The sequence below is a fragment of the Rhinopithecus bieti genome, unplaced genomic scaffold (genome assembly GCF_001698545.2).
Source record: "Rhinopithecus bieti isolate Rb0 unplaced genomic scaffold, ASM169854v2 scaffold_10351, whole genome shotgun sequence".
Classification (NCBI taxonomy): Eukaryota; Metazoa; Chordata; class Mammalia; order Primates; family Cercopithecidae; genus Rhinopithecus; species Rhinopithecus bieti.
This window is the reverse complement of record NW_016806805.1, coordinates 1,414,177-1,428,254: the sequence shown is the minus strand read 5'-3', so window position 1 is coordinate 1,428,254 and position 14,078 is coordinate 1,414,177. Positions and strand designations below refer to the sequence as shown.

The following is a 14,078-nucleotide window of genomic DNA, read 5'->3' as shown; positions in this document are numbered from 1 at the left end:
TGGCCAGGCTGGTCTCGAACTCCTGACCTCAAGTGATCCTCCCACCCCGGCCTCCCAAAGTGCTGGGATTACAGGCGTGAGCCACTGTGCCTGGCCCGACTCTTAGGTTTCTAACTTGGATAACTAAGTGACCAGCACCAGCACAATTCCTAGCACATATTAAGCCCTCAGTGAATATTTACTGGATGAATAAATGCCTGACTTATGGGACCATAACTAAGGTAAAGACTGCAGAAGGCGTTTATTAATGAATCATATGTAGAATAACCTCAAGGAGGTTTTAACAAACACTAGTTGGGGGTGTTTGCAGTTCTTTCTTTTATTTTTTTTTTTTTTTTTTTTTTTTTTTTTTTGAGACGGAGTCTTGCTCTGTCGCCCGGGCTGGAGTGCAGTGGCCGGATCTCAGCTCACTGCAAGCTCCGCCTCCCGGGTTTATGCCATTCTCCTGCCTCAGCCTCCGGAGAAGCTGGGACTACAGGCGCCCGCCACCTCGCCCGGCTATTTTTTTGTATTTTAGTAGAGACGGGGTTTCACCGTGTTAGCCAGGATGGTCTCGATCTCCTGACCTCGTGATCCGCCCGTCTCGGCCTCCCAAAGTGCTGGGATTACAGGATTGAGCCACAGCGCCCGGCCTGCAGTTCTTTCTAAAGAGGCATTCATACAGTTATATATGAATGAGTCAAGGCCCTAGAAAGAGAAGTGAAAAGCTGAGCCGGGAAGGGTGCTGACAGCCTGTTCACAGTTCAAACAGGTTTCACTCTTGTTAAACTTGAATATGGACCTAATCTGTTCCAAATAATATAGCTGAGTTTAAACTATTCCAATTGTCCATGATTCACAAAGCATCCAGGTCCAGTTCACATAGTGCTAAATCTAGAACCTCTCATTTCTGAGCTATTTTCATTTTATGAAAACCACAGAAAACAGAGCTAAAAGCCTTCCAAAGGTTATCTGGCCCACTCCCCTAGTTCAGGAATGATTTGGTACACAGGTTTAGTAAGATCACTGGTATTTATTTTTCTGTAGAGCTGACTGACAGTCAACTACCAAATAACAATATTATGTTATGGAAATGCTGGCCAAGAAAACCCTACAGAATGAAAAAGGAAGAAACTTTTTTTTTTTTTGAGACAGAGTCTTGCTCTGTCACCCAGGCTGGAGTGCAGTAGCACCATCTTGGCTCACTGCAAGCTCCGCCTCCCAGGTTCACGCCATTCTGAGGCCTCAGCCTCTCCAGTAGCTGGGACTACAGGTGCCTGCCACCATGCCCAGCTAATTTTTTTTGTATTTTTAGTAGAGACGGGGTTTCACCATGTTAGCCAGGATGGTCTCAATCTGCTGACTTTATGATCCACCCGCCTCGGCCTCCCAAAGTGCTGGGCAGAGTAGTATCTTATAAGTACTCAAGTTATTAAGCCCCCAAGAAAGGGGAGAACCAAGTACAGCCAAATAGGTTTGCTTTAAAAATACTGAGACACCGCTTATTTTGTTCCAGGCACTGTTCTAAGACGTTTATATTATTAATTTAATCCTTATAACAATCCTATAGAGGTAGTACTATTATTAGCCCCATTTCACGGATGAAGAAACTGAGGCATTGAAAGGGTAAATAACTTCCCCAAGGTCACACACTAATGTGGTGAATCCAGGATTCAAACTCATTATGGAACTTCTCTGCATGTAAGGACCATGCTGTTCAAACTATCAGCATCTTTAAACACCCAGCATGGCACACTGATCATACTGTGAATAGCATAGGTGAACTAAGAGATAAAGTAGATTCACATCTCCCATCTCATACTTGTTCTAGTGCATACACTTACTGAGCAAAAATAAACACACTTCCTCATACTATTTAAATGGTTCTCATTCTTTCTCTCTCTCTGTCACTGAGTGACTGTAGTTTGATTTGCATATTTACTGGGTGCCTTTTCCATGACAGGCACAGTTTTGGACTGGAGGTTCCTTGTTGAACAAGATTGACCAAGACCCTACACTCATAGAAGATGCATTCTAGAGGTAAAGCAAACAATCATCAAGTAAACAGGTAAACAGGATATTTGATAAGAGATGTGAAAGTGAATAAAGTAGGGCAATTGGTTAGGGAATGGCTATGACTATGGTGCTTCATTTATTTTAGGTGTGGTGATGAGGGAAGTCCTCTCTGAGGCAACATTTGAGCAGAGACCTGAGTGAGGTAAGAGAGAAAGCCATGTGATGGTCTGGGGGTTGAAAACAGAGGAAACAGCAAATGCAAGACCCTAAAGTAGTAGCCCGCTTCATATTTCTGAGGAACAGTGAGAAGGCCAGTTCCTGGAGATGAATGAACAGGGAAGAAAGTGATAGAGGATGAGGTGAGAAGATTAGGCAAGAGTCCAGTCATATAGGCTGTGGTGAGGGAGTGTGGATTTTATCCAAGTATGAAAAGAAACTACTAAAGGATTTTGAATAGGAGAGTGAGCACGTTTCATTTGTATTTTTTTTTTAAAATCACTTTGGCTGCTGTGTGGAGAATGAAATATATAGTGAAGGAGTGGAAGCAGGGAAAATAATCAGGAGGTGATTGTAGCAGGTTGGCCAAGAAATGATGGTGGTTTGGACTAGTTGCTAGTGCAGGAGGTAGTAAGAAGGGATGGGGTTTGTGATACATCCATATCCATAAATTAAGAGCTGAGAGGGATGGCTGCCTCTGCCTTTGCTGGTGCAGTGAGGGCAGCTTCAGGAATCCAACAGCCCTTGAATGTTTTGGCATCTTCAGCCTACCGAAACTGTGTCAAGAATGCCTCTCTTATTTCTGCAGTGTCCACTGGACGTTTTAGTCATGTTCAGACACCAGTTGTTTCCTCCACTGCCAGACTTATCACATCTGAGAGAAACCTGACATGTGGGCATACTTCAGCGATCCTTAATAGAGTGGCCCCCTTGCTTCCAAGTGTCCTGAAGCTGCCAGTCAGATCTCTAACATACTTCAGTACACGAAAAGGCAAGAGAAAGACTGTGAAAGCTGTCATCTACAGGTTTCTTTGACTTCACTGTGGCCTTTGGGTGAGGAGAAAGTCTGGTTATAAGAAAAAAATTATGGAAAAAGGCACCTGCAGGAAAAAAGTGATTGAGGGAATTTGTTTTCTGCAATAAAACCCACAGTAAACTCCAATGGCGAGGTCCTCTGAGAGAGGCGAAACTGGTATGTTGATGATCCTTATCAGAAGTAACATGACTGAACAAACCTGAAAGTATAGATAGTAAGTTTCACTTGTTCTCATTAGTGAATAGGTAGTCTTTGTGTACATGATATATTTGCACAAACGGATAAGTAATAAAACTTGATGTAAATTGTACAATGAATATGTAAACATAACAGTGACAACCATTAAACTTACTAAAGTTTAAAAAAAAAATTAGACTGAGAGGAGGGGCTGATCCAATTGGATGTGGCAGTGTGAGAGAGATAATTTAGGGACTGAGGAGCTGTGTTATTATTTGGGAATATTTTCAGGGAAGATGAGAGAAATAAAATTCGCGCAGCGGAGACATCTAAGGGTAAAATGGGAACTAGAGCCCTGACAAAAGGCCACAGTTCTATTCTGACGAGGAACTTTCTGAGACATGACAGGAGACCCACCAAGAAGGGCACACTTCCTCTTCCAGCCAATCATGACACTTCCATTCAGTCCCTTCTGCTGCTGAAAAGTCACCTTCAGGCCACGATCTAGACAGAAGAAGAAAATTATACCTTTTTTTGTAGGTAAGGTATTAAGGAAAACTTACCGGGTGACTGTGTGTATACAGGATTCCTATTATAGAATTGCCTAGAATAATACTATGTACCTCTTATTTTTAAAAAATATATAATGTATAATTAATATACCACTATATATATAGAAATATGTTGGCCTGGGGCACCGTGGCTCATGCTGTCATCCAGCACTTTGGAAGCTGAGCAAGCAGATCACAAGGGTCAGGAAGTTTCCAACAGAGCCCTGGCAACATGGTGAAAATCTCATCCTCTACTAAATATAAAATTTAGCCTGGCATGCGTGGCATGTGCCGGCAGTCCTAGCCACTTGGGAGGCGAAGGCAGGAGGAGAATCGCTTGAATCTGGAGGATGGAAGTTGCACTGAGCCGAGATCACACCATTGGCACTACAGCCTGGGTGACAGAGTGAGACTTCATCTCAAAAAAAAAAAAAAAAAAAAAAAAAAAAAAAAAACTGAAGAAAGAAATAAGCCGGTGCGGTGCTCATGCCTGTAATCCCCAGCACTTTGCGACGGACTGAGGGTGGGTGGATCACCGAGGTCAAGAGATCGAGACCATCCGTGCCAACATGCGTGAAACCCTATCCTACTCAAAAATAACAAATTTTAAAAAATCTAGCTGGCAATGGTGGCACGCACTGTAGGTCCAGCTACTCAGGAGGCCCGAGGCAGGAGAATCACTTGAACCCTGGAGGCGGAGGTTGCACGTGGAGCAAAGATGTGCCACTGCCTCCAGTCTGGTGACAGGGCGTAGACTCTGTTCAAAACAAAAACAAACAAAACAAAAAGAAATACGTTAGTATATATACCTGGTTAATAATTCAGATACTGGTCTGAGTTCCTTAGATTCTTCTTTTTTTTTTTTTTTTTTTTTTTGAGACAGAGTCTTGTTCTGTCAGCCCGGGCTGGATGCAGTGGCCGGACTCAGCTCACTGCAAGCTCCACTCCAGCTCCCAGGGTTACGTCATTCTCCTGCCGCAGGCTCCCGTGTAGCTGGGACTACAGACACCCGCCACCACGCCCAGCTAGTTTTTTGTATTTTTTAGTAGAGACGGGGTTTCACCATGTTAGCCAGCATGGCCTCGATCACCTGACCTCGTGATCCGCCCGTCTCGGCCTCCCAAAGTGCTGGGATTACAGGCTTGAGCCACCGCACCCGGCCGAGTTCCTTAGATTCTCTCATCACTCCATGATTTTTTTTTTTTTCTCTTTCTCTCTTTTTTTTTTTGGTTAAGAGACAGGGTCTCACTATGTTGCCCACGCTAATCTCAAACTCCTGGGCTCAAACGATCCTCTTGTGTCAGTCTCCCAAAGTCTGGGATTTCAGGTGTGAGCCACCACACTTGGCCATGATATTTTGTCAGGCCCAAAGCCTCTCAAAGTCCTTTCCTTCCTGGTCAGGGCTCTGGAATACACAGAAAATACCCCTTGGACACAGCTACCTTTGAAACCAAAGAGTTTGAGTGTAGGAAGGAAGAACTAGTCCAACCCTTCTTTAACTTTAAAGCAAAGGAAGCTGAGCCTGAAAATTTAAAAGACTCCTATCGTTTCAGCAGCTCCCCTCTATACACAATAGCTCTGACCTTTTCAGAATTGCACTTTCTGTGCATCTAATATATTTTTGAGTTCCCAAATTTTCACTTAATACAGAGGTTGCCTTGATCAGATTCTTCTAAAATTCCAAAGGAAGAAGGGGCTATGCAGAAAAAGATGTTTTCAACATACATCTGTAATACCTTATCATCACCCTAGTGAAATATTCTGAAAGAACGAATAATCTTCTTTGGGAAGAGGTTATAATGGGAAACTCAGAAGTCAAATCCATGTTTTAAAAGGCTTTCACAGTATGATGAAAGACTATGTGTGCATCACTATCATTTCATCCAATTTCCTCTAGTTAGACTGAAAACTCTGCCAGGGCAAGGACTGGAGATGTGCCTAGAGTGTTGTGGGTTTTATTCATTCAACCAATGTATTAAAACTCATACTCCTTTTAAAAAAGGATCTCTGGAGGCTACCCAGTTACTATTGCCCACACCTTTCATTTCGGTGGTAAACAGTCTACTCACATTGATAATAACAATTATGGCCTTCCTATGCATCAAACTTTGTGTTAAGCACTTGATTTGTACTATCATTAATCCTTAACCCTTTTTTTTTTTTTTTTTTTTTTGAGACGGAGTCTCGCTGTGTCGCCCAGGCTGGAGTGCAGTGGCCGGATCTCAGCTCACTGCAAGCTCCGCCTCCCGGGTTTTGTACGCCATTCTCCTGCCTCAGCCTCCCGAGTAGCTGGGACTACAGGCACCCGCCTCGTCGCCCGGCTAGTTTTTTTTTGTATTTTTAAGTAGAGACAGGGTTTCACCATATTAGCCAGGATGGTCTCGATCTCCTGACCTCGTGATCCGCCCGTCTCGGCCTCCCAAAGTGCTGGGATTACCGGCTTGAGCCACCGCGCCCGGCCAATCCTTAACCCTTACACCACCCCTATGCTACTCTAAAATGTACAGTTACATTTTAGAAATAATGAAGCTTGCCAGGCATGGTGGCTCACGCCTGTAATCCCAACACTTTGGGAGGCTGAGCTGGGGAATGCTTGAGGCTAGGAGTTTCAGGCGAGCCTGGGCAACACAGTGAGACTCCCTATCTCTAAAAAACAAAAACAGGCCGGGCGCGGTGGCTCAAGCCTGTAATCCCAGCACTTTGGGAGGCCGAGACGGGCGGATCACGAGGTCAGGAGATCGAGACCATCCGGGCTAATATGGTGAAACCCCGTCTCTACTAAAAAATACAAAAAAAAACTAGCCGGGCGACGAGGCAGGCGCCTGTAGTCCCAGCTACTCGGGAGGCTGAGACAGGAGAATGGCTTGAACCCGAGAGGCGGAGCTTGCAGTGCGCTGAGAGACGGCCACTGCACTCCAGCCTGGGCGGCAGAGCAAGACTCCGTCTCAAACAACAACAACAACAACAACAACAACAACAAAACAACAGCAACAACAACAACAAAAAAAACAAAACAAAAAATTAACCAGGTGTGGTGGCATGCGACTGTAACCCTAGCTGGTTGGAAGGCTGAGGCCAGAGGATCATCTGAGCCCAGGAGTTTGAGACTGCAACGAGCTAGGATCGTGCCATTGTACTTTAGCCTGGGCAACACAGTGAGACCCTGTCTCTAAGCAGCACCAGGGGCATAAGAGATTGAGTAATTTGCCACAAGTCACAGAAGTAGGCAATGGAAGAGTTCATATTTTAAAACTAACCGCAGGCATTTAATACCCTGTTTTCTTTTGATTCTCAGTGAAGCCTGGCGTCTTTGGGAGAGGAAACCCCAAGGCTTGTTCAGTTTCAGCTGGTGAATAAGGTGGGACCCATTCATGCACTTCGCCCCCAACGGGAGATTTGCCATAAATTGAAGACTCTGAATAGTCACTGGGTTTGGAAGAGAGTATGCGTCAACTGGGACCATCCAATGAAAAAGGACCAGCATCATTTAACATAATTTTCTTGTTGGTTATGACTTTTTCTCTAAGGATATTTTCCCCCTCAGGTTTTCTAAATTGTCACAAAACATTTGCGCAACGACCTGGGGTGTTATGACACCCTTAAATGAAAATCTGAGGACAGCTTGGATGAATGACAACTTTTAAGTAAGAACGCAGTCCGCCCTCGCCTTGGTTAAACAAATCGAATGGAAACGATTTGTTCAAGATGGGAGCATCCAATAAACGCAAGCTCTTCGAAACAGCCCTGATTCCCTGGCAAACGCTGTTGCTTAGCGAAACGTCAAAACCCCTACGTGCAAACAAACGTCTGAGGTGCGCCCCGCCCTGCGCAGGCTTCTCCAGGCAGCTCGGGCTTTGGAGAACGTCTGGAGGACACTGGTAGCTCCTCCCTCTCCGGTTAAAGACTTGGGTAGGGGATCGAAGATCTCCGAGTCGGGTCATCTGGGTTGACCCGCATCCCGACTCCCAGTATTATGCAGGGGAGCTCGGGGGCGAGTCGCTCGCTCCACGCCAGGAAACGCCTGCGTCTCAGCGCAGGAACAGAGGCGAGAAGCAGAGGGAAGCCCCGCCCTCGTTCCAGACCTGGAGCAGTGCGCCCCTCCCCCGCCCCGGAAACGTCCCCGCCGCCCCTCCCTCCACCACCAACTCCCGGGGACCTAGGTTATAAAATCCCACGCAGTGGGGCGGGCACGGTGACGGCGGTTGGGGGGAAGGCGCAAGGCGCCACCGCCCACTGGCACGGCACCAGCGCTCTCCAGCACCCAACCGCCGCCTCCCTCTCCCCGGCGAGGCTCCAGCCTCCCTCCCGCCAGCCCAGCCCCCCCAGCGCGGCTCCTGCCTCACTGCACCTACCCGCCCTGCACCGCAACCTCCCAGCTCGGCCCTGGAGAGCGCTCCCCCGCATCTGGACTCCCGCTGTGCGAGGGAGAAGCCGCAGCCGCGGCCGCGGCCGCCCCGCCGCTGGCGTTCTTTGATTCTCCCGGCCTCTGGGACATCTGGGTGCCGAGGGTTACGTGCATCAGATGTGGCTCCTGGGCCGCCAGATGTGCGCATTCCCTGCCCGGGGCAGGCGGCCGGCGAGTCTGGGCGGACGCGTGGGAGGGGCTGGGAGTTTTCCCTCCTAGCTGACTTAAAAGCTAGCAGAACCTCAAGCCACCTAGGCTCCCAGGGGGAGCCTGGGCCTCCTGGCTCTCCGGGATGCACTGCCCAAAGGAAAAGTTTCCAGCCCAGTCTGTGCCTCGCCGCCGAGCAGCCCTTGGGGCTTCTCAAAGTGGTAGAGAAAATAGGGCAGTTCTACAGGATGCCGCAAAGAAAACCCTCATATGTCGACCAGGCTACCTTAGTGCTGGCGTGGGACTACAGCTGCGTAGCCAGCAAACCCCAGGCGGGGGAGGGGGAGAAGTGGCGGTAGCGTTCGCATCTGGGGCTTGCTCTAAAGCGCTCTTTGACCGCTTTTGGATTCCATATTTGAAGTTGAGAGTCGTATTCCACCTGGTACAGGCAGTTCAGGGCACGAGAAAAGCCAAGTGAACTCTGTGACTCAATCCCCTTGGAATGTGCCTGGAATAATAATAGGGACTTGAAAGGGTTTTATGGCCGAGGTGGCTAGTGGAGACCAGGCTCCTACGCCTTGCAGTTGGCGGACGGCCGAGGGGGGCAGTATTGCCTTATGCAGAGCTCCTGCGCCTGCAAACGGGACAAAAATAGTCGGAGCATCTGGTTTAAATCAACCAAAAAGCATTTCTATCGGCTTAATCCACCGGCCTGCAGAACCGACAGAACAGGACAAGCCAAATATATTCCCGGTACTCTTTTAACACTCCTATAATAGCTAAGCCCAATCACACTTCACCGCTGGGATTTCTGTGTCCTACCATACAACTGTCGTTATTTTATAGATGTTGCAAATTAAACTTCCTTTTCTGGGGTTGTGTGTGGGCATGTGCTTAAGCAGTTACATTTGCAAGCAACGCTCGACTACGCTGCCCTTTTCGTTTTCCTTTTTCTTTCTCTCTTTTGGTATGAGATCTTAGAATAGTAAAAAGTATCTGAGGCCAACATATGGGTTGCTTACACCACTAAATATATAGCTGCATTTCCCTCCCTTAACGCCCTAATCAGAATTCCAAAGGCAAGTTGGAACAAAAGAAAAACGTGTCTGAGTGTAAAGGGAGAACTTGTGCCAAGAATTACAGTCGCAGGGTAAATAACCTTGTTTTCTCCTTCATCAGTGGCTGCTACCAAGCCCCGTACTTGGAAAGTGGCCAACAGTCTGTCTGGTGGAGGGTGCTGCTAATTAGAGAGAGCCCATAAACCTCTCTGTCAAAGAGGGCATGTGACCTTCCCTTCAAGTCTGAACAATAAAGCTGGCGAACTGCAGACTGCACTCAACACTGGCTGCCCCGCGGATTCCCTAAATAGGAACAGGATGAAGGCCAGGCTCAAGAGGTTACCATAGCTCTGCTCCCACACTTTGAGGAATCGGTCACTCCACTTCCCCGTATAACTTGTTTCAATTACTCTCTACAATCTATTTAGAGGAGAGCAGCTTGCAGAGAGCACTCATTGTCTAATCTAAATGAGGAAGCAATTATTACTTGCTGCAGTCTAATGTGCTTTGAGACTGGTGGGTCAAAGAGCAACCTGATTTCTTGTAACGTGTCTTTGCACTTTGGAAGATACACCTGTTTAATTACATTTATTTACTCCTGCTTTTATGAAACATTTGTCTATTAAGATTACAGAATTAAGGTGTTTTCCCCTTCTCAGTCTTCAATGTCCTTTTTAATTTTAGAATTTAAGCTATTGTAAACACTCCAACTACTTTTGCATATTGCTTAATGTTAAATATTTTTTTTAGTGCTATCTTATAGGCATGTTCTCTGATTATAGCAAAATAGAGTTCTCTAAGTCTTCCTTTCTTTGTTTAATTTACCTCCCTAGGAGCCCCCTTGCTAGCTTTAATTTTATACAACATGTTGTAAACTATAAATAATACAGCTCCACTTTCCTAGAACATATGGAAACTGTCGCCTGCTCTATATCCTAACTGTACTTGCTTTCAGCTTAAAGACTGAATAAAGTTAATCTCCTGTGTAAAAAGGCATTTGGCCTTTTGTGTGTGTGTGCATTTTATCAGTTAAAACCCAGTATGGAACAGCACATGAAATTCTTCTTGTTGTGAGCAGAGCACATAAAAGGGTTTACAAGGTGTGGTTTGAAGAGAGGAAGCTGTGGAACAAATGTTGGTGGAAAGGAGAGGAAGGAAGGAAAGTGCTTCCTGAGAGGATACTCCTCCTGTTTCAGCATCCACTTTTCAGACTTTTCCTGTTTTAGTCCTTAACTGATTGTAAATTATTTGTCTTTATTTTTTCTATTCACTTTAAAAGCATCCTTTCTCTCTGTACTAAACTAAATCCATTAACTTCCAATGACTTAACAACTTTACTTCATTTAACGTTCTGATAATCTGAAACTTTTTGTATTATATAATACATATATGGAAGGAATAATTTCCATGTTAACTTTCCAAGTATTCTTTGATCTCTAAGATAACCAGCTGTGACGGAATTAACAACAGAGTCCACAGTCACAAACATTGCGGTTGCTTGGGTCGTAGGTTGGTCACTGTTTTTGTTTTTGAGACAGCATCTCACTATGTCACCTAGGCTGAAGGGCAGTGGTGCGATCACACCTCATTGCAGCCTCAATTTCCCGGGCTCAAGCGATCCTCTTGCCTTAGCCCCGCAAATAGCTGGGACTACAGGCGTGAGCCAGTCACCACGTTCAGCTAATTTTTGTATTTTTTGTAGAGACGGGGTTTTGCCATGTTGCCTAGGCTGGTCTCCAGCTGTGCTCAAGTGATCCACCTGCCTCAGCCTCCCAAACTGTTGGGATTACAGGCATGAGCCACTGCACCCGGTCACAGGTTGGTCAGTGATGAGTCTCTTGTGTATTTGTAAAATTGGGATGATGCCTCCTCGCAAAGTGTGAAAACAAACATATACTAATGTTGGTTATCACAGCTGAATATAAGGGGCATCACAAGCCTTATAAAGTATTAATTCTTCTTCCAAATACATCACGTGTTACAACATCCCCTTTCTTTACAAGATAAATTAATAATATATAATTTCTACATACTGAATTTATGACTTTATATTTTGTAAGTTGAGTTTCTTTTGGAATTTTTTTTTTTTTGAGACAAGGTCTCACTTTGTCACCCAGGCTGGAGTGCAGTGGCACAATCTCAGCTCACTGCAGCCTTAACCTCTCAAGGTTTAAGCAATCCTCCTGCCTCAGCCCCCCAATTAGCTAGGAATATGGCCATGTGCCATGACACCCAGCTAATTTTTGTATTTTTTCACAGAGATGGGGTTTTGCCATGTTGCTCAGGCTGGTATTGAACTCCTGGCCTCAAGCGACCCACCCACCTTGGCCTCCCAAAGTGCTAGGATTACAGCCATGAGCAACCACGCCCAGCTTTTGGAATTTAGTTTTAAGGATACTGTGATAGTTAATTTTATGTGTCAAATTTGGCTAGGCCATAGTACCCAGGCATTTGATCAAACAGTAGTCTACGTTGCTGTGAAGGTATTTTCTACATGCAATTAGCAGTAGACTTTGAGTAAAACAGATTACTCTCCATAATGTGGATGCGCCTCATCCAACAGGTGAAGGGAGAATTCTACCAGCAGAATTGCCTTTGTACTTGAAACATCAGCTCTTCCTTGGGTCTCTGGTGTATTGGCCCACCCTGTAGATTTTGAACTTGCCAGTCTCCACAATCACCAGTCAATTCCTTGAAATAAATCTTTCTCTACATATCTTATTTGTTCTTTTTCTTTGGAGAACCCTAATTCAGATACTTACTATTGACTCTTGGCACTACCATATCTATTTGTAGCCCTCAAATTGAGAGAGCTTAGCGTTGTAATGGGGGAAATGCCCACATATATCCCATGTTTCCTAGTAGTTTAAGATAACATCCTGTCAAAACACGTTAGAATTCAGCCAGATATTCTAACCTGGCTTCATTAACTTTCCTCACACATCTTTTCCAAATCTCAGCAATAAACAGTGATTGGAAGAGAAAAACACAAGACTGACGTGCCAAAGCATCTGATCCTGTTCTCTCCCTTCACAACTTTCTTCTTATGAGTATTCCCCAAGGCACCAGTTGAAAATACAAGAAACTGCGGCAGTCCTAAGGGACTCAAGGTTAAAAGACACCTTGAAAAATTTGCAAGGCTACTGAAAATGTAGTAAGGTATCAAGAGTGGGATGGTCAGATTCAGGATGTATTTTGGAGATGAGACAGCCAAAACAACTTACCAATGTATTGGATGTAAGAGGTAGGAGAAGGGGGCCGGGCGCGGTGGCTCACGCCTGTAATCCTAGCACTTTGGGAGGCCGAGGCGGGCGGATCACGAGGTCAGGAGATCGAGACCATCCTGGCAAACACGATGAAACCCCGTCTCTATTAAAAATACAAAAAATTAGCCAGGTGTGGTGGCGGGCACCTGTAGTCCCAGCTACTCGGGAGGCTGAGGCAGGAGAATGGCGTGAACCCGGGAGGCAAAGCTTGCAGTGAGCCAAGATCGCACCACCACACTCCAGCCTGGGAGACAGAGCCAGATTCCGTCTCAAAAAAAAAGAGGGAAAGAAAAAAAGAGTATAATTGGATTGTTTGTAACACAAAGCAAGGATAAGTGCTTGAGGTGATGGATACTCCATTTACCCTGATGTGATTATGCCTGTATCAAGATATCTCATGTAACCCATAAATATATATACCTACTACATACCCACAAAAATTAAAAAAAGATTTTTAGAAAGAAAAAGTAAACTATGGGCTTTAGTTAATAATAATGTATCAATCAATTTGTCTGTCAGTTGTAGTAAATGTACCACACTAATTCAAATTATTTCTTTATTTAGAGACAGGGTCTAGCTCTGTCACCCAGGCTGGAGTTCAGTGGCCCAGTCGTAGCTCACTGCAACCTCGAGTGTGTGCCACCACACTCAGCTAATTTTTAAATTGTTTTGTAGAGATGGGGTCTTGCTATATTGCCCAGGCTGGTCACAAACTCCTGGGCTCAAGTAATCGTCTTGCCTCAGCCTCTTAAAGCGCTGGGATTACAGGCATAAGCCACCACTTCTGGCCTTGCTAGATCTTAACAATAGTGGAAACCGAGAGACGGGGAGCCGGAGGAGATATATGAGACCTCTGTCCTTTCTGCATGATTTTTTTTCTGTAAACCTGAAGCTGCTCTAATCTGCATGATTTTTTTTTCTGTAAACCTGAACTGCTCTAAAAAATGTCTATTGGGCACAATGACTCACACCTGTAATCTCAGTGTTTTGGGAGGCCAAGGTGGGAGGATCACTTGAGGCCAGGAGTTCGAGACCAGCCTGGGCAACATAGCGAGACCCCATCTCTACAAAAAATAAAAAATTAGCCAGGCATGGTGGCATGTGCCTGTAGTCCCAGCTACTCAGGAGAATAAGGCAGGTGGATGGCTTGAGCCCAGGAGTTGGAGGCGGCAGTGAGCTATGACTGTGCCACTGCACTTCAGCTTGGGTGACGGAGTAAAGCCCTGTCTCAAAAACATAAAAAATCAGGCCGGGCGCGGTGGCTCAAGCCTGTAATCCCAGCACTTTGGGAGGCCGAGACGGGCGGATCATGAGGTCAGGAGATCGAGACCATCCTGGCTAATATGGTGAAACACCGTCTCTACTAAAAAATACAAAAAACTAGCCGGGCGACGAGGCGGGCGCCTGTAGTCCCAGCTACTCGGGAGGCTGAGACAGGAGAATGGC

At 45.7% G+C, this 14,078-nt stretch overlaps 1 pseudogene; it reads left to right on the top strand.

The window, feature by feature from the left end:
* Positions 1–2,629: 2,629 nt before the first annotated feature.
* LOC108533174 (39S ribosomal protein L35, mitochondrial pseudogene) lies at positions 2,630–3,239 on the top strand (annotated as a pseudogene).
* Positions 3,240–14,078: the final 10,839 nt, after the last annotated feature.